The sequence below is a fragment of the Lathamus discolor genome, chromosome 2 (assembly GCF_037157495.1).
Source record: "Lathamus discolor isolate bLatDis1 chromosome 2, bLatDis1.hap1, whole genome shotgun sequence".
Classification (NCBI taxonomy): Eukaryota; Metazoa; Chordata; class Aves; order Psittaciformes; family Psittacidae; genus Lathamus; species Lathamus discolor.
The window spans coordinates 80,890,710-80,914,685 of record NC_088885.1 but is presented as its reverse complement, the minus strand read 5'-3'; the positions used below and the strand labels follow the sequence as shown (position 1 = coordinate 80,914,685).

Below are 23,976 nucleotides of genomic sequence, written 5' to 3'. Positions count from 1 at the left end.
ATCTCTATTTCTAATTTGAATAAAATACTTGGAATATAAGTTCTTGGATGATTTTGTCCATTTGAGCAGTGTCTACACCACTATAATGTGGCCTTAAACACTATTTCAAATGCAGGATTTTTTTGAAATCAAAATACTGTATGATGAACTTCTTTCTCAGGTGCCTTTATCTCTTTCATGCTCATCTTTTAAATATATCTGACAGTTCTGAATAGATACTCAAGGTTACATTGCTGATGCTGAAATAGTTTTTAAAATATTTGCCCACTTGTTCCACCTAATGAGGACCAGAGAGATCTCCTGTAATGGGCAGAGGTTGGAATGGAGTCTTTGAGAGTGAATTCCCTTAAGCAGTACAGTAAAGTGATTATGCATATAGGCTTTATTTACATGATGTACTGCCCAAGGTGAAAAATAATAGAGGAAACATAGGACATGAAAAGAGATTACATAGAAAATGAATTACTGGGAAACTAAATGGTTTTGGTAATGGGGCAAGAAGCTAAGCTCAGAGAAAGAGGTAAAAGCAATTATTAACATTTATAGCTATTGCCTTGAAATTGGAAATAGATCTTTGTGACTGTGGAAGAGGTCATGGTTTGTGGGACAGGGAGAACAGGAATGTAGTCTCTTCTTTGTCTACTTTTGTTTCAGTGAATGCACTGAATTCTGATCTTTCATCTAGCTGCCCCCCTGCATGTGATTTTAAATTACCTCTCCAGTCCGAAGTACAGCATTTTCTTTCTCAGGTATTAAATATTTCCTTGCTTGCAAAATGAAAAGATAATGCATCCTAAGATAATTGTGTATTTCTTCCTCTTTGTCTCACAAGCTTCCTGCTGTTCCATTATACCTTGCTCAGTTAAAACAGTATTTTCCTTCCATCATCATACAGAAGCATACAGACATGCATGAAGTGGAAAAAAAACCTAAAATCAAAATTGTGATGATAAGAATGTTCAAAGAAAAAAACTTAGAGATTTATAGGGGAGACACATCATTTTCTTGCTAGTATCCCTGTATTACATAAAATATGTTGGGCTTTATTGTGAAGTCTACTTTGTTCCTTACTCCCTGAAGGAAGAATATCACAGAGCAAAACAATGTAGTTTTGAAGCAGGGATTTGTAAACAGGGAAGCTTTCCAAGAATATTGTCTGTACTGCCATCTCCTGTCATCTGATTTGGCAGTAAAGCTGAAATGGCTGAGTGTCTTTCTGATTGCCAGCTGATGGTTTTATATTCAACTAGTGAAAAATCAGACTGCATTGCATGTGTTACCTGAGCACTTGTATTATACTAGAGGGAAATGATTATAGTTGTTTGCCCTATTTGAGGAAAAAAGGTAAAAAGTATAACAAGAAAGCAGCAAAACAAGGGATCTGAACAGAAGTGGAGAGTGAGATACAAAGATAAGCACAAGCATAGCTTTTTTCAAACGTATTTGAGAAAAAAAGCTTTATAACTGGCAGCATTATGAATTCCACAATTATAGATGTATTTACTGCGCTTCACAAATATCACTCAGCTAGCATAACCTGGGACACATTCCATTAATTTAAGCAGAGTTATACTGTTTTGCATTAGTAGTGATCTGTCACATTATACTCATTCGTCAAATCCTGCCAATCTGCTGGTTTTGATACAGGCTTCTTAGATGCAGTTGCTGGACAAAGGGCAAATGCATGCTTGTTTGTAACCCACACTGAGCCTTGTAATTTGTGGGCCAATTCAACATTACAAAGTGTCTAATTACTGTAGGGGAACATCTGACTGATTTAATTTAAAATAACAAATTTTTCGAACAATAAAAGGCACACAATACTGATATTCAGATGCAAAGATGGAGAGTGAGAACCTAGCATTAGTTGGACTTGCACAGCACTAGAAAATTATCCTGACTTTCAGTTTTACAGAAAACAGTTTAGGCTAAAGAATAAGTGCTTGCTAGTGAGTCTCTGATTTACTTGTTACAAGCTGCACTGTACTGGAAGAAAAACCTTTTTCTTTCTTTTGTGCTGGAAAACGTACATAAGATTTGTGAGAGAATAGTTTTAATGACCATGTGTCCTGCAATAGTTTTGGGTTTGTGGCCTATTTCTCCTTCTTGCTTGTACTTATTTTCTAATCCTTGCTCCTCTGTGATTTGAGCAAAACTACAGGGCAATAGAAGAGGTGCTCAAATCTTACCTCCCCCCCACAGTGTGTTTACATCTCAGAATTACTTGAATTTACTGCAAGAGGGTGGTACAAATGATTGTATTCACATGGATTTTTCTTGCTGTTTTCTCTGGAAATCCTAAATATTAAAAATTCCGTAAAGGTTTGGAAATGTAATGGATTAGTTTCTACTTTTTGCTAAAATCTGCAGTTATTCTTACCACCAAAGTAATACAGAGTTTGTGTCAGATCTTTGGGCAAATATGCCCCAAGTGTAAAGTTAATGATGTCTTGCAGTGAATTCTTTTTGTTCAGGAAATTACAAGTATTTTTTTATGATGGCAGATAAAGACATATCATCCCATAATTCTTGCTAATGTGTGCAAACAATAACACATATGGCAAAGGAAATGACTGATAAAAAAATAAAGTATGAATAATAAGATGGAGACTATTGTGAAAAAAATTGCATAAATTTATGTAGAAATTATGGAAGTGTTTTTGAATCATATACAATACCATATGCCAGACTGAGTCAGTCTACAAGTCCATGTCATCTAGCAATCTGTTTCAGTCTGTAACTAGCTGAAAGCTACTTTGCTTCAGAGGGGATGAAAAAGTTGGTAACAACACACTACATCTGGAGGAAATGATTCAGTTCTTCAGGCTCTTATGCCCAATTCCTAACAAGCAGTATGATTATTATTATCTTAACAGTAAGTTAAGACCTTAATGCTTCAATAACTCAGTGTAATAAACTCCATGACACTTCAATTTGTACAAATGACTTGATGTTACATATGAAACCACATGAAAGATCAAGAAATGTATTAGTTAATGTACTTCCAGAATTGCTGTATACTCCTAGCTAAATTCAACACGGCAGTAGTATGAATCAGAAGTATTCGTTCCTCAGTGCTGATTTGCTCCTCAGTATGCTATGCACCTCATCCTCAACTGTTCGTCTTTTCTTAAACATGTCAACAACTTGCATTATTAAACTTACAAAAATTTGAAACAAAAAATTTGTAAATTCACAGACACAGGTAAAGAAATCAGAAGAATTTAACAAATTGCGAGATAGTCTAGCCTTAAAATGATCACTATACCCTCACAGAGGATTCAAGAACAAGGACTATGACATTCACTAAGATGGCTGTGATGTTAATTTCATGGCAATACAGACCTTGAAAAGTTGTTCTATGAACTGACTGATTTTCTTTCTGAATTTCTCATATATGTACCAAAAAAAAAAAAAAAAAGGGAGAAAGTAAAAAAGTTGCAAACATCAAGGAATGTGTAACATCCCAAAATTGATATATCACCCTGTGATATATTCTGAGATTCTAGGTCTTATTTCATTGCCAATTTCAAAGGCTGAAAAAAACTCCACAGTTCAAGTTATTCATTGGTAGTAGATCAATTTAAATACTGTACTGCAGTGCATAGCTGGACTGAAAATATTGCTAAATGTTCCAAGATATTAACCCTTCCTTGCATTCACGTACCAGTTATCCATCTCACAACTGTCTCTTTACATAATTTTTCATTATGCAATATATTTTAGGACCTTATTTCATTATTTCCTCTGCCTGTTTCTACTTCCAGGTATCTCCACCTACTTTGTAGCCACCAGGTCTTCCCCCTGCCCTTTCTTGGTTAAGGTGTGCAATAAAAACTGAAAAGTAAAAATAGCCAGTCAACTCGAGTATTACCTAAGACTGAAAACATCGGATGATGTCCTGAACTGAGCAAAGGAAAATATGTCATTGTTGCATGGAAAGCATAGATGCAAACAGAGATATTTTGGCAATCCTCTACTAAAAATATCTTGTATGTTGGAACAAGGATGCCCCTTACAGGAGAGGAGGGTGTAAATGAGCCTACAAAAACCTTTGATACTAACCACCTAAGAAGGCTTTCTATTTAGAACATCGCCCTTTTAAAAGACACTTATTCTACACATATTTTCTATTGGCAAGAATTCTATGGTCTACACAGACTGCACAGTTCCTCTAAAAAGCTGATAATTAGATTCTAACGTATTGGTTTCATACAAACTTTTTTCCTTCCCTCTAAAAATGCACAAAAGCTGAAAAACTTTCCCAGATAAAAGGGTGTGTGTTTTTCAGACACAGTTTAGGAAACTGAATAATAAAACCACAATTGCTGTTAATCAAACCTAATCAAATATTTTTCTTTCCTCTCCTCTCCATAATACCCCACACCCTCCTTCCCCCTCCATTTAAGAGTAAGGCAACATCAGCTCACAACACAGTGGAAGTGTTACTTGACCTTAAAAATTTGGATTACCTAGGTCATCTTCTGAATAGTCAGCATACATTAATCAGGAAAGACTGCAGGCTAAATCTTCTGTTGGGAGGATTCAGTACACTACTACAAAATGGCTCAGTTGAGCAACAATCTGCAAAATAGGCATATGAAAAGAAGTAGAAACCAAAATCATAGAATCATAGAATCATTTAGACTGGAAATGACCATTAAAATCATCAAGTCCAACTGCAAAATCACAGAATCAACTAGATTGTAAAAGACCTTTAAGATTAAGTCCAACCATTACCCCAGGACTGCCAAGACCACCACTAAACCATACCACTGAGGGCCTCATCTACAGAGTTTTTGAACACTTACAGGGATGGTGATTTCAAAACATCCCTGGGCAGGCTGTTCCAATACCTGATTACTCTGTGAAGAAATTTGTCTATTGGCAAGAAACATGAAAAAAAAAAAAAAAAAAAAAGAAGAATGATGGTTTTTAAAGGACTTTGGGAAAAGATGGTTCTGTTTCATTTTAAGACTGAAAATTATTTGCAATAGGAAGGGGTGTCTTTCTGCCAGCTTTGTACAGGGCTTTTACAAGAAATTCCCATCCACAACTAGGCTTTCTGAGGGCTATGAAAATTTTAAACAATAAAAATGTCAATTAAAAGATGTATACATATATAAAAATCAAAATATATATATATTAAAAAAAATACCAATACAAAAAATACTTATTTGAACTAGCAAACTGTGCATATCATAATCATGATTAATTTTCTCAGGGGTGTATTGCTATGGATTTTTTTCCTGTGTTTCGTAAAATATCTACTTCCATGAACTGGCATTTTTCTTTCTAATTTTTTATAGAAATAGTAATAGAAAACAGGGTTCTGCCTTTTTCAGTATCTTTTGTACACTGTCCAAATTGGATTAGAGTACTTTTTTATTCAAGAGGAATTAAATAAAAAGGTTTTCTACTCTTTTTCTAATTATTCCTGTTTGGCAAATAAAGCTGAGCTTTATTTAAATTAAAACATCAATTATCCAGTTAAATAAAACATTATATCCTTCCATTATGGGGATTTAGTTTATGCATACTAAGACCAGACTTTTCCAATAATGATTGTGGTTGTCAATTAGTAATATGATGGCAAGCAAATCATTAGCAAGGAATAAAAACAGTACCTGACTTGGTCAGGTTCAAATGAATCCTCATTCCTGTCATCACTGACTTGAGAGGTCAAGGATTGTTAATTTCCTAATTAATGAATAATTTTGTTACATTATGCAGAATTCAATAGTAACATTTAAAAAACACATCCAAAAGTATATATATATTTCTTTCGTGAAGTTATATTGCCCAACCTGGACCTGCTCAAGCAAGACCAGAGGAGGGCCATGAAGCTGATCAGAGGGCCAGAGCACCTCTCCGATGAAGACAGGATAAGACGGGTTATTCAGGCTCAGGGGGACCTTATAACAGTCTTCCAATACTTAAAGGGTGGCCAACAAGAAATCTGGACAGGGACTTATTACAGTGTCCTGGATTTACCAGTAGCTGTTTTGCTCCTTCTTAGTAACTGGTGCAAGCTCTGTGTTTTGACTTCCAGCCTGGGCAGAGAGCTGATAACACCGATTGTTTTTAATTGTTGTTAAGTAATGTTTACCCTGACTAAGGACTTTGTGAGTCTCATGCTCTGCCAGGGACAAGGGGAAGCCGGGAGGAAGCAGAGACAGGACACCTGACCTAAGCTAGCCAAAGAGGTATTCCATACCACAGCACGTCATGCCCAGGGAGGTAACTGGGAGTTACCTGGAAGGGCTGGGGGGACTGCAGGGTTGGACGAGGCATTGGTCGGTGCTCGGCTGGGGGGAGTGAGGCGAGTTATTGGTCAGATGGTGTTGAGGTGTTGTATTATTTCCTCTTGTTATTTCCTTTATCATTATTATTATTGGTGGTAGCAGTAGTGATTTGTGTTATACCTTAGTTACTAAAGTGTTCTTATCTCAACCCATGGGAGTTGCATTCTTTTTGATTCTCCTCTCCATCCCTCCGTGTGTAGGGGGACCGCAAGAAGGGGTGGAGTGAGTGGACAAGCTTTGTGGTTGGGTTTAAACCACGACACAAAGGCATGTAGTAATAGGACAAGGAGAACAACTTTAAGAAGACACAGGGTAGATGTAGATTAGATATTAGGAAATAATTATTTGCTGTGAGAGTGGTGAGACACTGGCACAGGTTGCCCAGAGAAGCTGTGGATGCCCCATCCCTGGAAGCGTTCAAGGCCAGGTTGGATGGGGCTTTGAACAACATGGTCTAGTGAAAGGTGTCCCTGTCTGTGGAAGGGGGGTTGGAGTAGATGATCTTCTCCAACCCAAGCCATTCTGTGATTCTATGATTCTATGATTTATGATAAACAAATATTACTAAATAAAAAAACCAGTAAAATACTGAAAGAACAAAAATCTATCAATATTATTTCATCATAACTTGATTATACAATTATATATGTAAAGTTACAAGTTGCATATATTTCTCATGATGACTTTTATATCACTATTTCAGCTAGAGTTGATGCATATAGAAACTCTCTTAAACTTCAATGTAAGAATCAACATCTGAAATCTTTTTTTTATTTAATTATTCTGACTCAACTTATATAACTCCATGTTACAATGTGCTCTGTGTATGCATGTTGATACGTTTAAGTCCACAGTTATGCTGGATTCCATTTGAGAGAAATATTTTATAGAATGAAATAAACTGATGGAGCCATTAATCTGCTGAGGGCCCTGGGTATTACCACGTTAAAATAACAACATAATCACAGGTTTCAACAACAAGTTCCAGTATTGGCCATTAGAAAACAGAAGACAAGATTTGAGGAAATTTATCAAGTTCCAATTTCTTCTTTCTCTAATGCAATTTTATACACCCTGAAAAGTAATAGCTGCAATGAAGTGTGCAGCTGCTGTCAGTAGAAAATGATTTCATCATTTTCATTAAATTTTTATAACTTCAGAATTTTTTGAAGTATTTTATGGGAAGAGAGGAAAGGACTGAATCTGAAACCTTCATAGTCCAAAGATCTTCTAGCATCAGATGGGAAAAGTTGGGTTGTGCCATGTATCTTTATGCACTGATGTGGCCTTTTCCTTTCTTTTCACTACTGTGTGTTTTATTCAGCTCTATGGTAATCTATCTGCTGGTTAAAAGGAGACTGTGCAAGACATCACCTGTTACAAATGAATGCATTTCAGTTGGCACCAGTGGAGCTGGTTTGATTTACATCTGTGAAAGCACTGGCGCTCCCTCTGTTCCAGTGCCTGGCTAGAGTCCCAGTGGGTAAGTGGGAGCATAGTATTGATGCCTGAAACTGAGAAACGAGGGAAGAGGATTTGCCACGAACAGGACTCTGGGCTTTCAGCAGCAGATACTTGTATTCCTTTTCAAGGAAATACTTATTTTTTAATTCTAAAAACTAAATAAAGTAGAGACATTACTATCAAATCCTACATTCTTGCTATTTAGTTGTGCAAGATCCACCAAACTCCCAATGGCTTAATTAATTGAAATGGTAATTATAGAGGGGTTGTGCTCTTTTTAGGTAGTATATACAATTGTAGTATTTCCTTTCTGAACCAGGAATCACTGTAAGAATATAAAGAAGACCTGCATCTCTCTGGATGCCACATACTGGCAGTAAAACATTATTCTGCATTATGTTCCCTGCTGTATCACTTCTACAACATGTACAAAAGATCAATGCATGAAAATATGAATTATGCTGCATGAATAAATATAATAAAAATATATACCAGGCATGTAGGAAGTCTTTACATGAAACATGTTATACGAAAATTTGTAAGACACTTATTAGAGGAGAGTTTATAATGTCTAATGACTGCCTAATTATATTTATAAAGACAGTCTCTCTGAAGATCACAAGATAACCACTGTCCAAAGAGCTGAGAACAAGCAGAAACGTTCTACTGCAAAGTGTCACTGAAATTCAGCTGTTGGCAATGTTAGATGTTTTCAGTCTAAAATTAGGTGGTTTTGAAGAGAAATGACAAAATTTTTTTTTTTTCAAGGGCGTGTGAACGTGATCCATTTTCTGTGGAATTATACTCTGTAGATGTCTTAAACTACAAGGTATAAAATCATGGTTTCTTTTCATTCTTCTTTCTATGTTAACTACTTGGGCTTTACACAATTAATACTATTAGTGTCAGAGGACAAGTGCTTGAATACCGAATTCAACATGATCAATATATGAGATACTTCATGTCATCTAATGACATTATGGACATTTTTTTCTTGAGATTTAATTACCCATGGAAGCTATAGCTACAGCTGCTCAGTTGCATGACTGTTTTACTCTCACAGAAATTGCCCTACTGATGCCAGTGGGAATGCCTTTGTGTAGGCTGTAGGATGTATGAATATGACATAGGGAAGACAGCATACTCTGCCATTCTGCTTCCGAAGACGGACAAAAAGACAGCTTCCTGTTGATGGCCACCACAGCAAATACGGGTTATGGAATGATAACCACTGCTAGAAGAGATCATGGCTCTGAACAGCTTCCCACACCTTCCTTCAGTGAGATTCACATTGCCACCCCAAATGTCTAGAGCTAATTGAATTCCTTTGAACTTCTTTTTATCATGCTGTCTCATCTAGTTAAAACGGTTGAATAACTGGCTTTTGTAACCCTGGTTCTTCTGAAATTAATTATGGAAAAGTCAAATTTCCTGCTGGAGTTTCTCTTCTGAGGAGGCAGCAACCTGCATGAGGAGCTGTGGAGCAGCATACATTTCCACACCACAACTGCAAATAGGAGAAGAAATATACCTCCAAATATGTAGTCATAAGCATCTTAAAGGCATAGTAATCATGAAGTTAGTTAATCAACCCCTAACATAGAAAACTGTGGTTAGGGGTTAGTTGACCTCCATAGCTGGAGAAATGGTGCACCTGAGTGAATCCCAAGCCTGACTCTGGCTCCTTGATTCAGCTCAGCAAAATATCCAGTGATAAATTCTTTACAAAGTCAAAGGCTCAGTACAGTTCCTAGAAGCATACCCCCCAAAAGACTCCCTAACCTAGGTTTGCCCTACTTTAGGAAGCCACAGTTCTCTGACATGCAGACATGAAAGGACATAGATCACCACATAGACTCCTGTTGTGTTATTCAGTGGTCTACCTATGCTGAAATAATTTCTGTGTGCATCAAAGATGATAATAATTAAAAAAATACTGAAAAATACATAACTTGAAAGTACTTTTAATGGGAGCTCTGTCATAAATCAAAAAGAACATGTTCCTGAAGTTAGAACATGAAAGAAAAGGACTAGAGCCATAGGGTCTCCTCCTTTCTGAGTAAACACATATTCTGAGAGTATCAGCCTAAGTCCGTTGCATTTGGTGAAGTCAGAGATTCTAAATGGATTATAAAAGCTTATACTTAATTTGCCATTGATTGGAACTTTCAGTAAAAAATAAAACTTCTGCTATTTCATTTTTTCTTTATATCAGTATGTGCTTCAATTCCAGTACGATCTTGGGGATCTTGGGGGGGGGGGAGGGGGGTTAGAGCAAAGGCCTATTAAATCCTGTTGGTGCTGATTAAAATTTCTTCTTTCGATCTTCCCCTTAATATATTTTTTCATTATTTCAAATATTTTCTTTAATGAATGCATTGCAAATTAATATAAAAACTCTCTCATGTATTTAAATTTAACATTATGCTAAATACAAAAAACTTGTTCTGTAAATTACACTTGCTGTAAAGCACTGTCAGTTAAGTTGTCTCTTTGCTTGATAATGACAACCTAGAACACATAGGCAATGACAGAATAGAAGGATTCTGCTTCAACCTGTCTATCACTATGACAAGGCACGCTATCATAAAATATTTGATCACTTCTCTTTTCTAAATAGGAAAAACACCCCTTAGTTTTTATCACAGAGGAAAAAAAAATCAGTTTTAACACAAATATTAGGATAATTTTAAGGTATTTACAGACACAGAATTTTATAAGTGAAACAGAGTATCTATCTTCCGAATTTTTAATCTCTTTTTCTTAACTTCAGTTGGCCCTATAACCCCAGGCAAACAAGCATGCCACAACACAAAATAAAATGCAAAATAATCCAGCAGTCATGAATCAATAATGCTTAATGTGTATGAGTAATAGGAATAGAAGGTACAGCAGAGAAGCTGAAAGACTTCTCAATTCCAAGAAAGTGCAATCATGCGAATCATGTTCCAGCTTCAAGATTCTCTCAGAACAATGCTTTTAAAGGCTGTACTAATGAAATCACCTATTTACAAAGCAACTGTTGACTTTCGTCAGGTTCCAGAAGCAGCATAGGAAAGGGCTGTGTTGCATGTATTTCTTTCATTTTGCATAGTTAAAGGCAAACTAGAAGACATTTTTTTGAAGTTTTGTAAAAAAAAAAAAAAAAAATCTCTTTCAGCGGGGTCTTTTAATTAATTGACCTTTGGATGGGCGAAAAGTAAGTTCTTAAGACAGGTAAAATGCCAAATAGAATTTGTTATTCAGGCTTGGATTACTTAAAACAAGCAGCATTTATATGGCACTATGTAGAACTAAATGAAACCACAGAAATCCTACATATATGGTAAGTTATGGATACATTCACATTTCACATATCATTAAGCCTCACTGGGTGCAGCAGAATATTGTTATGCCTTCTTTTTAATAAAAATGTCACACCTACATACTAACAAGCAAAAGAAAATTATTTTCCACATCTCAAGCCTAAATCATTTCTGCTGAAATGGAACAGTTAAATTATAAGTCTGAAAAGTGATTGACTCTGCTGGATTGTCTCTACTGGATTGTCCCAGTGCAAATTTTTTTTTTTTAACTTCGGATGAAGTTATATTTTAGCTATAGCATTTATTTGCAAGATTTACTCATACTTTAAATGGATAAAGAAAAATTTTCTTAAAAATCAATGGAAAATACAGCATAATAGATAAAGAAATTAAAAAGCTTTAAAATCTGGAACAGAAACGATTGTAAGGTTGAAGTAAGACCATTTTCTACAGCTGTGGCTCTACTTGTATATTATACTGAAGAAATAAAAGATCAGCCACCTCTGCTGCTGCTGTTGGAGATGGAGAAGGACAAGAATTCATGGAGTCATTTTTACGCCAGAGACATAGCGCAGCAAGGTTATTGCTACAGAGAAGTTGGGAGAGGAAAAAAGCAGGAAGTGAAGTAGAAGAGCTGTGTCTGGATGAGTTTATATGCCATCCCTTTTCTGATAGAGCTGCTCCATGAAACAACAGAGGTGTTAATTTGTTCCTAATCCTTCTGCATGTGGTTCTTCCAGTAGTGCTACGGAAAACTATTTACAGGGGCAAAATCTCTCCAGGCTCCAGGGAAGCCTAATTCTATCACAAAGCTTAAATCTTGGCCTCGGAAAAGTCAATGGCAAAATTCCAATTGTCTCCAATTTTATTCAATAATAATTAGGACCTTGCAAGTACTAGCAGAGTACTCTCCTGCAGAGTAATAGTAGGGTACTTTCCTGCAGAGTGAGAGTAAACATGTTCTTTCATTTTTTTTAATCCACACACTTTAGTAAGTTTTCACTTTAAAGTTTTAACAAACTGAGTATCTTAAAATTGAAAAACAAAAATATTTTCTTCTGAAGAAATCAACCACCATTTCTCCCTCCCTCTCTACCTCTTTTCCTCTCTTTGATTTTCCAGAACTTCAAATAATACTATTTGAATGTTTCAAGATTCAAGAAATGGGATAAACTGAACAGTATACTCAACTGAACTGATCAAATAATGCTTTCTGCGATTTTAACAATAAACCTTAATTTAGACAGAAATTACTGTGAAATCATTCCACTGGTGCAGGAGTTACTTGTTATGTGACAGGGGTTTTAGATTTTATCCTTTTACCACTGTACATTGAAGCAAGGACTCTTAGGCTTCTTTCACTGACAAATGTTGCAACTATTGATAGCTAAATTCACCTGGATTTGCAGTAGCTGTTAATTATGATCAAGGAAGTCATAGTCACAAAAGGAAACATTTTCTAGTGTTTTTCTTAAAAAAAATATTCAAAAATTAAAAAAAAATACTTTGGTTTGATAGATGATTTGTACATGTTCTTTTTGAACATAAGAACAGACTTAGATATTAAATAATAATAAATTTATTGGCTGGAGACCTTCTAAGCATCAAACATCATCTATTTCCTCTGCTGTCTGCTTTCTTTCATGGATTTGCCATACAGTTCTCAAGTTCATCATCTTGGGATACTTGCTCCAAATATAGAAACTAGAACTGACAAACATGTTTGTGCCTCTCTAAAAAGCCAATGTAAACATGAAAAGAGGATAAAGAAGAAATTTCTCCTTTGTTTTGACAAAAAAATTTTACTCACTGAATAATAAAGAATCTCTACTGTGATTAAGGCACTTTAAGAAAAAATACAATCTAGTGAGAGATAAATTTTAACTCTACCTGAAATACATATGTATAGAAACGACATATTTGTTAATGAGATCACAGAACACTGGTAACTATTTAGAATCAGATCAATTAATCCAAAACTAATTAGCATCTGTTTGTTAATGAAATTCTTACTAGCAATATTTCCATCATAAATTGAACTAAATTTAACAATAAAGGACAATATAGTCTAATTTCCATAGGACAATAAGTCAACTACTGCAAGAATTCAGTTCATTTAGGAAGGTAATATGTAAACAGAGTGCTTTTGCTTAAACCAAATCAAAGTAACAGGTAATTACTCTTATTGACTACTGAATTTGCCAAAAATGAGTAACCAAAACAAAGTAGTTTTTCTGTAGCTCATCTTTTTTGAGGGGAAAATACTCTAGATACACAAATTACTGAATCTGTGGAAACCTAATGTTTCCAATTCTATTAACAATTTGATTACAAAAATATTTCTTTTCAATACAAAGTTATTTGATGGAAAATCTAATTTCTTTCAAGAATCAAGATTTATCTTCAGTGGAACTGTAATGTATAGATTCAATGCAGTGAAAACTGCCTTACAAGGATATTCTCTTCTAAATGTTGCTTACAGTAATTGAAAAGTATTGCTTTCTAGCAGTGATGCAAGCTATATTTTCCTATCTCAATCAGAAGGTAAAATCTAGGAAATACTCATAATGTATGGCTATATGAGCATAGCAAGTGTAGCTTCTGAAAAAAAGTGTGTGCAAGCCACCTGTGGAAAGACATGCAAGGCTGTCCTCTGTAATATTGCACTTTATTTATGTATAGAGAATAACATGCAACTGCCAAAACCCATATCCACAGTAGGCATAATTCTATTTGTACCAGCCACATGCCCCATAGAGCTTGTTCTATTAAAGGAACAATGGGGAGTTTGAATCAATAAGAAGAGAAAAAGGCTTTATGCACAGAGCTTCCCATCCCTAACTTCACCTTCCACACCTGCACAGGAAAATAGCCATTCTTGTTGAGCTGCTATGAGATCCAATTTAGAGCTACATCCTTTACTCTAAAACTAAGTCTTTTGAGAGGCTGGCTTAGGGCTATGAAAAGAATACAGTATTCACTTGTAGTGGGCCTTTTTAAGCTTTCAGAATAGATTCATCCCTTTCTGGCATCCAGGTGGCCTTGTTTTGACTGCTGCAAAATATGCTTCAAAAAGTCATCTAGCACAGACAAAAGAAAATATTTAAGCAAAAAAGAGCTTTTGATTTACTGTATGTCTGCCTTAAAAGTGCATATTTTTCATTTTAATGATACATTACAGGAAGCATGAATTGCTGTTGTGGGATGCCAAATACCTGTCACAATGAAATTTCATGCTACGAAATCATGAATAAACTATGTCCCAGAACATTTACAGCATTATCAGGATGATATTATTCTGTAAAAATTCAACTGAATTATGTATTTTTCATAAATATTTTTAAATAGATAAAATTAGTGAGACACCCCTGCTAAAAATGTTGAAATTCATATATACATGAAGATTTCTTTTCTAATTTGTTCATTAAGTTAATGACCTTTTTAGACTGGGCATAGCCATCATGATTAACAAGCCATTATAACACTAATCTCACATAAAAAATAATCTTACAATTAGTTTGTTTTAAACAATACTTCTAAGTAGTAGAGTTTTCATTACTGGAACAGCTGGTACCTGGAGCACCACTAATTTACTTTCTTCCTAATTTGATATACCAGCTGCACCTAGTAGCACTGTAGCATTTCTGACTTCCTGAAGCATCTATTTTGTAGTTAACTGTGTTAGTACTGTGGACCCCTGGTGATAGTTTTGGGGTTTCTGTGACTCCTTTATTAACAGCACTATGGAATTGACCATGGAGTATGGGACTCCTTGGAATTTTTCTTTTTCAGTAAAATTTCTAATCTTTATCATGGTAAATAATCCTACTAAAATTCATTCTTAAGTGTTATATGAATGCGAAATGGAATCCATATTTCAGAAGAGAAAAAAAAATGGGAGAATGGGAAGACCTCTCTTCATTCCACAAGTAAAAAACTGTTTTGTTCCTGCGCACGAAAGAACCTCAGAAATGCTGATTAACTTCCCCCTCAAAAAAACATCTGATACATGCTTTCTCTACTGAAGCAAGTTTTCCCTCAAAATGTACTGTTTTCATTTTTAAGAAAGAGCAACAAGAAACATTTTTGGAAGATGGGAAAAAAACACAGAGTGGTTTTTCAACTTGCTCGTGATCTGTGAATGTCATGACTTTGATAGGTAGATGAATAGATGTTTCAGCAAGGCTGGGCTGTACAAAACACAGCTAAGAAGAGATACACGCCCACCTATAAACAGGTTATAAAAGAGCAGTTATATATCTTAGATGAAGGATACTTCCCCCCATGACTGAAGTGCAGCGTTCTAACATACATCACTCCTCAGCACAGCAGCACACAGATGCACCAGAACACTGAGGGAAGGTTGTATGGGGCTTCCAGATGAATTTCCTAAACTACAAATAAATTTTGGTTTTCCCAGTATTAATGACTATGGTTTGTGGGTTGACCCTGCTTCTACGCCTACCTCTCTCCCACAGGAGAAGCATCTGTGTCAAGCTATGCTAGGGCAGCAGATACCAGCTCTTTCTCTTAGTCCCCAAGAACTCCTACATTTCCAGTATTGCCTGCTGTGAAAAGGATGGAAAAACACTTTTCGCTGTAGACAGGAAAAGTAATAAACTAGTCGTAGCAACAACAAATTAGCAGCACTCACTTACCAGCGCTGCAGGGTTTCAGTAGCAACACACTGTCAAAATCCTGGAGGTATTATGGACTTTGACATAGGAAAGTTAATGATGTTCAGGTTCCACAAACCCATGTTCATATAAGAGCTACAGATGATAAGTGTACATCAATTTACAGAGGGCACTATCAATCCTGCTTACATGAAGGGAAACAGACAAAGAGAAGGATACAAAGTAGCTCAATGGTACAATTTGTAAACAAAATTCAGTGAAAATATAGTGACTCTAATGGCAGTACTGTATCTTTTAGCTGCCTTCCAGCACAACAGCAACTGCAGATGAGCTTTAAGTTTGCTTTTCATTCAAGCTGCAGAGCCCCAAACAAAGATCAGAAAAGTGAAACAGAATAATCTAACTTTATACAGCTTCAGCTTGGGAACACCTGACAGATGATCAATCCCAATAACTCAAGCTGACTGTGAAGAACAGCAGAGATGATGATCTCATCAACACCAACTAAAGCAAACTTGTCCTCCTTCTACATGAAACTAGGCCAGTTCAATGAAGGTTTAAAGATTAAAGCATTAAAGTTCAAGACAGTGGAACCAAGAGTCCCGTGAGAATAAAGTTTGGATCATTTATCAGCACAAAAAGTACACAATCAAATGAAGTATCCCCAGCTGCTGGTTTTACTCACACAAACATACACCCACATGTTTTCTATATGCTTGTTTTAGTAGCTCTTTTCCTGATGAAACACAGAAGAGAAAAAAAGAAAAAAGAAAAAAAAAAAACCAAACCAAAAAACCACCAAACAGAAAATGACCAAATGTGTACATCATATGCATTACTAATGGATGTTGCAAAACAGCTAGCAAATGTTTCCAAAAGAAAGAGCAAATGAATTTTACATAGCCAAGTATTTTAAAAATATGTGTTTTATGAGAATCTTAAAGGAAAAAACATGGCATTTTAGACTGCATTCTGCATACAAGATTTCCCTATCACAGATTGTGAATAATGTATGCATCCTTTCTCATCTCTTTCATATATAAAAAGTTTTGAAATATTAATTTTTATAGTTTAGAAAAAATGCGAGTAATATTTTCATGAGCACATATTCAGGAAAAAGTACGGGCCTTCACATGAAAAAAAATATATAAGAGCATAAACAAATGCTTAGAAAATTATTTCTGTTCTTCATAATTCCTTTTACCCTTTTCACACAAAAATTTTTCTCTTGAAAAATTATTTTTTTTAGTTGTGTTATGCTAATTTTCTTTCCATTGGAAACAAAAATTAACTAGATTTCATGTTTCATTATTGCAGTAAACAAAACCTACTTAAATAAAACCTATCTAAATAGAACATACTTCCTAAACCAAATGCGTTAACAAATAATTTTTCATTTCTCTGTCATGATTCTTACAACACTGGATTGCCTGCTTCATGCTTTGTCTTATCAATCAAATAGGATCAAATAAAAAATTATTAAAATAGAAATCTCTCAGTGACTTCAACATAAACTTGATCTGTCTCAAAATTTTTATTGCTCTTTGTCTTGTCTTTCTTCACATTGCAAAGAGTAATGGCTGTGTTCTAACACATATAAGACAGAAATAATCAAAAGAGAAGGCATATGGGCAAATGTAAATTTACTCAGGTTTTATTTTTGACTTCTCCTGTAGACCTCATATGGAGATCACAGACATATGCACACAAATACATGTATATACTAGACTCCATGAGTATAATTTGGGGGTTATTTGTTTAAAAAGTGATTCAACAGTACAGCAGGATATACACATGGGAACGCAATGGAAATTTTTGCTCAGGGACCTCTCTTGCCTCTATACACTGGAAGCTTATTTATTCTAACTCAACAGCCTGTCTCTGCTCTGATTTTGTGTAAACCATGTAAAGACTTATCTTTTAGTACCTAGATTTTCCAAGGATTTTAGGCTATGAGAGCTATTACAAGAATGAAAACATGATAAATGTATGCATATAAATGGTATAAATATAAATCTTAATATAAATACTGCAAAGAGCTACTATAAAACTCTCTTACATTATAGTACTATTCTGCACAATTTCTTCCTCACCTTTGGACACTTGACTGTATAAATCACTTCTGCTCAGTAGCTCTTCTTAAAAGGACTGGAAATTTAACTAAAACTTAGGGAAATAGAGCTGACAAAACATGCCAGCACTTACCCAGCATTGGGTAGTTTCACCATATCTATTTTTCATTAGACACGAGCTGTACCTATGTTAGCAAGTTAACATGAACCAGTAAGAGTATATATGTAGAATGAAGCAGCTGATGCTGAGGAATGGTGCCCATAATAATGCACCTCAGAGTTTTTTTGCTGTGGACAAGATCTCATCTGGTGCAACGGACTAAGTGCCAATTCATGTGCTTATTTTTATCCAGAAGTGATCTAGTTTGTACTCTTCAAGATTTCTCCCAATGTGAACAAAACTACAGTAAGTCTGAATGATCAAGAGATTTGCCTCAAAAGTGCACTTTAGATAAGAATGAAAATTCTCATGGAGATTTGCCAGATACCAGCTAATGCACAAATGCCACGATTCTGAAACAGAAACAGACAGAAATATTTAAGAACGACAATATCTGCTTCTTTATTTTGGAAGAATCAAAAAGAATTTTGTTAGGAAAGGTCCAGTTTATTTTTTGGACACACCAATAAATGGAAGTAAGCTTTAGTTTAAGTTTGTATTGTAAACACAGTCAATTTCTCTCTCCATAAATATTCACAGCTCTCATCAGTTGGTTCTAAAATCAGTGGTGGCATAATGTGAAGTGAACTAGAACTTAACAGGAAAAAAAAAAAAAAAAGAATTTACTTTAAAATCCCTGAATCTGAAGATCAATTTTCTGAAAAGGATTTGTGTTAATAAAGTCTGTCAGAACGTGTGGGGTATTGGCAGCATTTAAATAAATGTCACAATCATCTCTCTTTGAAGGCACTGTTTTAGACCCATGTTCATTCCGTCTTTTAGTTTATAAGACCCATGAATATTAAGACTATACATGGCTTTCAGATATTCAAATACATGATCATGATATACTGTCAATGGCTTTGCAAAGTCCCCGCATAATTTTACCTATATTTATCTTTGTAACCCATTTTTTTTTTCCTGCACTTTGAGCTACAATCCTGGAAAGTAACACTGGGGATAAAACACTGAAGTAAATACTTTCAGCATATTTATCTAACTCACAACATACCAGCTGTCCGTCATTAACAAACATGGCAATAAAGCCCACACAAATACACAGGATGAGAGAATCTTTGATTCCTGCCTTGGAGATAATTGGCAGAGGAGTTGCAGGCTTTTTTTCTCCAAAATAAGACCATTTTATATTTTTCCCAGTAATACAAAATTATCTGTACAATATATAAAATGTGATCAAATCAGTACAAATTTTTCATTATGTTGTATAGCCTATAGAAAAAGTAATGCCAATAGGCTATTATTATTTAACAAATTTTTTACCACTGACACTTGGAGATAATTAAAGAAAATGAGCAGCCTTTCAAAATTATTTAATACACAGAGGAAGCCATTACTTCAGAATCAGTCTCTGGGACTGGGCTCCCCAAAGAAACATGTTAGCAATCTATTCCAAAGAACACAAGTGAAGAAGCATGAAGAATAATGCAGAATGATTATTACAAGTACCATACTTTTGATTGCCTGTTTTCTCTGCTATTTTAATGATTCTGTCATCTAGCCTGATGATCCATGAATACAGTAGGCTAGCAGGGAATTGACAGCATCGCCTTTTCTCCCCTTCCATCTTTCCCTTCAGCTTACTTCACCTTGCAGTTACAAATTCGACATTATGAATGTCAAGACTAGGAAAGGACTTGGAAGCTAACTATTTAATCTAAAGAGCATTGCAGTGGCTGGATGTAGAGATATTTAATCACTAATCCTTTATTTCATTTCCAGGTAGGCAGATCTGCCCAGCTCTCTCAGTTACTGTGTTATTCAGCATAGGCAGAACACCCTACTACTAAATTCTGACAATATCAACATGTAGACTATTATTTATATTAAAAAAAAGAAATTAAAAAATCAGAAAGATGGACTTTCTAGTCTCAAGGGCATCTTTATAATTCAGTCTTTCCTGTGCTTCAACTCCCTTCTTATGGAAGTGAACTAATACTTTCTTGCCTCACATAGCCACTGCAACGATAATCACTGCAACATTCTGATTCCTTAGTGAGGCCCATAAAAGCACCTCTCTGAATCTCAGTATTTTATAGGGATGGTAAACACTGTAGAAAACAGAACAATTAATTTTTGTAGGATTAATCACAATTTCTTAAAAAAAAAAAAAAAAAGTTCCTCCAAACAAAAGGTTACATATTCTTTTCTTTTTTAAGGGACAATATATCTAATTTTACTACTCTGTGTAATCAAGTTATGCTACAGTTGCCTTATCTGTCAGAATTTAACATTCAGCTTGCTGAAGAAGGGATGATGTAGTTAAACACAATTCAGAACCAGGACTTATAATATAACTTTCAGACACTGCAAATGAAGCATTGCAATGAACATGTCAAAATAGCAAATAAAGTAAACCAATCTTCTTTGTATCCCACATGAATGAAGAACATTTTTGGTTCTGTCTTTTGTTATACAAAAAAGCCAAAATGATTGTTTGTGGCATAGATAACAACTGTGTTATTGCCCTTTAACTTTCTGATAATACCAAATTAGTCTATCAGCACAGAAATTACTCAAAATACTTTTTTTATATGCCATAGTAAAGCATACCTTTACTAAAAAGAAATTCTCAGTAAAAGTGGTGAGTGTTTCAAGTTTTCAGCATCTTTACTACAGTTCTTAAACTGCACAAATGCTGTCTGTCACAATTCATTAGGCCTACAGAGGAATCTCCTGATTCTGCAAGCACTCATTGATCTTTTTTTTTTTTTTCTTGGACTCTACTACTGGCATCAGTTAGAATTAAGCTAGCAGCAGTTACCTCTTGTTGAGCTGATACAACTGGATTTGACAACCAGGAGCTATTACCTGGCTTATATAGCAGTGCTGAAAAGTCTTCTCAGATTCTAGAAGATATACATTGCACTAATAACTTCAATGAGATTTTTTTCTTTCCTTGCTCTTTGATAGGTTATGCACCAGTTCTCATAATAAGAAAAAAATCCTATTGTTAGAGCAATTCAACTGCCCTGCACCACTTTTTAAATTGTAACCCTTAATTCACATATGCCATAATACATAAATATCTACAGCCTGATGTTTTTTGACAGCTACTCTTGTTAACTATCCAAACATCTTGACACCCTGAAGAAAATATCTTTCATTCCTGCATTATAAAACATTAAAAAACCTTCACTCTATTCAGCAGAGGAATTCTACATCAACACCAAGGTACAAGAGAAAAAAAGACTTGTAATCAGTTGAGAGCCACAGCTTACTCAGATGTGACTGCTTAAAAGGAAAATCACCAGAGAAATTTGAATAGAACAACCACTGCTGAATGGCATAGTGTCATTGCCAGGGACTACTACTCACTGCCATAGTCACAGAGAGAAAAGGTTTTAATAATTAGAACACATTTATTGACATTATCCTCTAAGATACTGGAACAGAAAATTCTCTGTCATCTTGCCTCACCTTAAGCTTCTTCAAAGGACAAGTGGAACTAAGCACCAGAAAAGCACTTTTGAAGAGAAGAAAAATCAAAAGCCTGGCGCACACAATCCTGACAGGCCTAATTCTTATTCAGCCAGCACAGAAAACATCTACTCTGCTTCAATTTATGTGCTATTCATTTTGTATATAAAGACTGTATGCAAACATATAAAGAACTCTGAAGGTTATTCAGTTTGAAAGACAAATGAGGACTCCTGCCACAGAAATAAAGCAAAAGGTATAACAAAAACCTCTTTTCATTTGCTTTTTGCTTTTCAGCTGAACAGGCAGTCAGACTAACGTGACATGATTTCAACTCTTACTCACTTTAAGGAGCCATTTTAGTTTCATGAAACAGATTGCAAAATATGATTTAAATGACCTACATTTTCTAAGAATTAGATTTGTATAAAAAGATAAAATATCACAGCAAGAAGACACAGGGGAATATTTGTGCTTCCTATCTGTCTGTCTTTGGCAATCATGTTTGAGCGCAGGTACCACTGCAGTTCAAGGGCTGTAAATGACAAGCTTGCCTGGGAGGTTTCATCGCACGTGATCAGGTCCCCTCCCAACCCCAAATTGGCCTGAGCACAGATTGAGCTGGATTCTCTCTCACCTGACGGCCCAGAGAGAATCACACTGGCAGCATGGAAAACTGAGTGTACAGACTGCTGCACAAGGTCAGTCCCTCAGCAAACAGGACATGAAGTATAGTACAGCTGCAGCCATACATAGTGCAGGCATTCACTACTTAGGCCAAATATAGAGTTCAGGCATCCTCTGAGGGGCTTGTAGGGGGACTGAGCAGGCTCATCTCTTTTTAATGATCTTTCTAAGAAGATCTGCCAGCTACATGTGCCAAAAAACAGTGCCATTCCACAGAAATGGTACATAGTACGAGATCTGGAAAGACACAAATATTTGCAACAGTATCACAAATCTCTTTCTAACTGGATGTTTTTCTCAACATCACATTAGAATGCTGACCTGCATTACTGTCTTAAATCTTTTGAACACAGGATTATTACTAATATAGCCACATTCACTAAACAATTAGTTCATTGCTACATGAAGTACTGCAGATGTCTGCATTTTACGTATATGGAGTAACACTTATATATTCACTAGAAGAAATAATTTTTAAGAAAGTATTTTTCTTATTTAGAACTGAGTTGTTCCTTGATCATATTGCTGCCCATCAAATTGTCCAAAGAACTCTGAACAGTTAGATTAGTCACTTCTGCGACAAGACCAATATAAAACCTTCTCACTATTTTCTCCTAGGTGAAGAACGTCTGTTACTGCCATTGTTGCCCACAGACAAATGGTGTGCTGTGTTGTGTACAAGTGGCCTCCAACCCAGAACTCTGTCTTTGACAAAGGCCAAAAGTGGGTTACTAGAGAAAAGCATAAGGTTAGAGAATGCACAGTTCACTACATAATTTCCAAGCCCCCAGTGATCTGTGGAGACATTGGTGGTGACTCTGTAGTTATTAGTATTCAACAGACTGTTTTTTTCACTAATTTCTTCACTCTCTTTTCACACACATGAAAAATTCTATATATCCATGGCAACCTATGGCATGGAGCTACCTATTTCACATTTATACATTTGTGAGGAATCACCTCCTTTTCTTTGCTCTGAATTTACTACCTGTTGGCTTCATTTGATACCCTCATCTTGAATTGGTGAAGGAGGCATTCCTCCTCCTTTAGCCTCCCCATTCTGTTCTAATTATTACGGAGACTACCATATCTCCTCCTCTATGTTTCTTTTACAGCCTAAGGAAACCGATCTTACTCAGTCATTCCTCATGTAGGAGGCAGTCTAAAGGTATTGACTGCCTTTATATCCTCTTTTCTCTTCCCAGTTCTTTGGGACACGCCTTCTTTGTGACCACAGATAAATAATTTTTACAGTGTGGAACATACAGGCTCACCATAAATTTAGCTCCAAATCCTTATTAATGACATTTATTTTCTTCTGCCACTGCTAAGAACTTTCAACATGCCGTTTGCTTTTTTTGGCACTCACCACACACTAAGCAAATGTGCATATTGCTATTATAAAAAAAAATCTAATTTGAGAGAGGCTCCTTAGAGCACAACAATTTATTAATGAAGTTGGAATTATTCCCCTTCTCCTTCAGTATATGCCACTTTATATAAAATTTAATCTCTTATTTTAATCCTATTTCATAAGGTCCTTTTCCCATTTTTCCCATTCAGCCTTTGTCTTTACTAACTCAACTAGTTTAATATGAATAACAAACACCACCACCTGGATATTCACACACTTTCCCAGTTTATTTATGATCCTGCTAAATAACACAGGTCCCAGCCTAAATCCTTACTGGTACTGATGAGACATAGGAATGGTCTTTTTCAGTAGTCAGTTAAGTATTTTCATGACATTGGGAGTGAATAATTCATCTATTTTTTTCAGCAAGCAGTAGCAAGGTCATAATGTCACAGAATCACAGAATCCCAAGGGTTGGAAGGGACCTCAAAAGATCATCTAGTCCAACCCCCCTGCAAGAGCAGGGTAACCTAGAGTACATCACACAGGAACTT

The 23,976-nt window shown here is 35.5% G+C and overlaps 1 protein-coding gene across 1 annotated transcript in view; it reads right to left on the bottom strand.

The window, feature by feature from the left end:
- CDH12 (cadherin 12) overlaps nucleotides 1–23,976 on the bottom strand; it is a 225,002-nt gene that overhangs the window by 132,218 nt on the left and 68,808 nt on the right. The gene's annotated exons all lie outside the window — the stretch shown is intronic.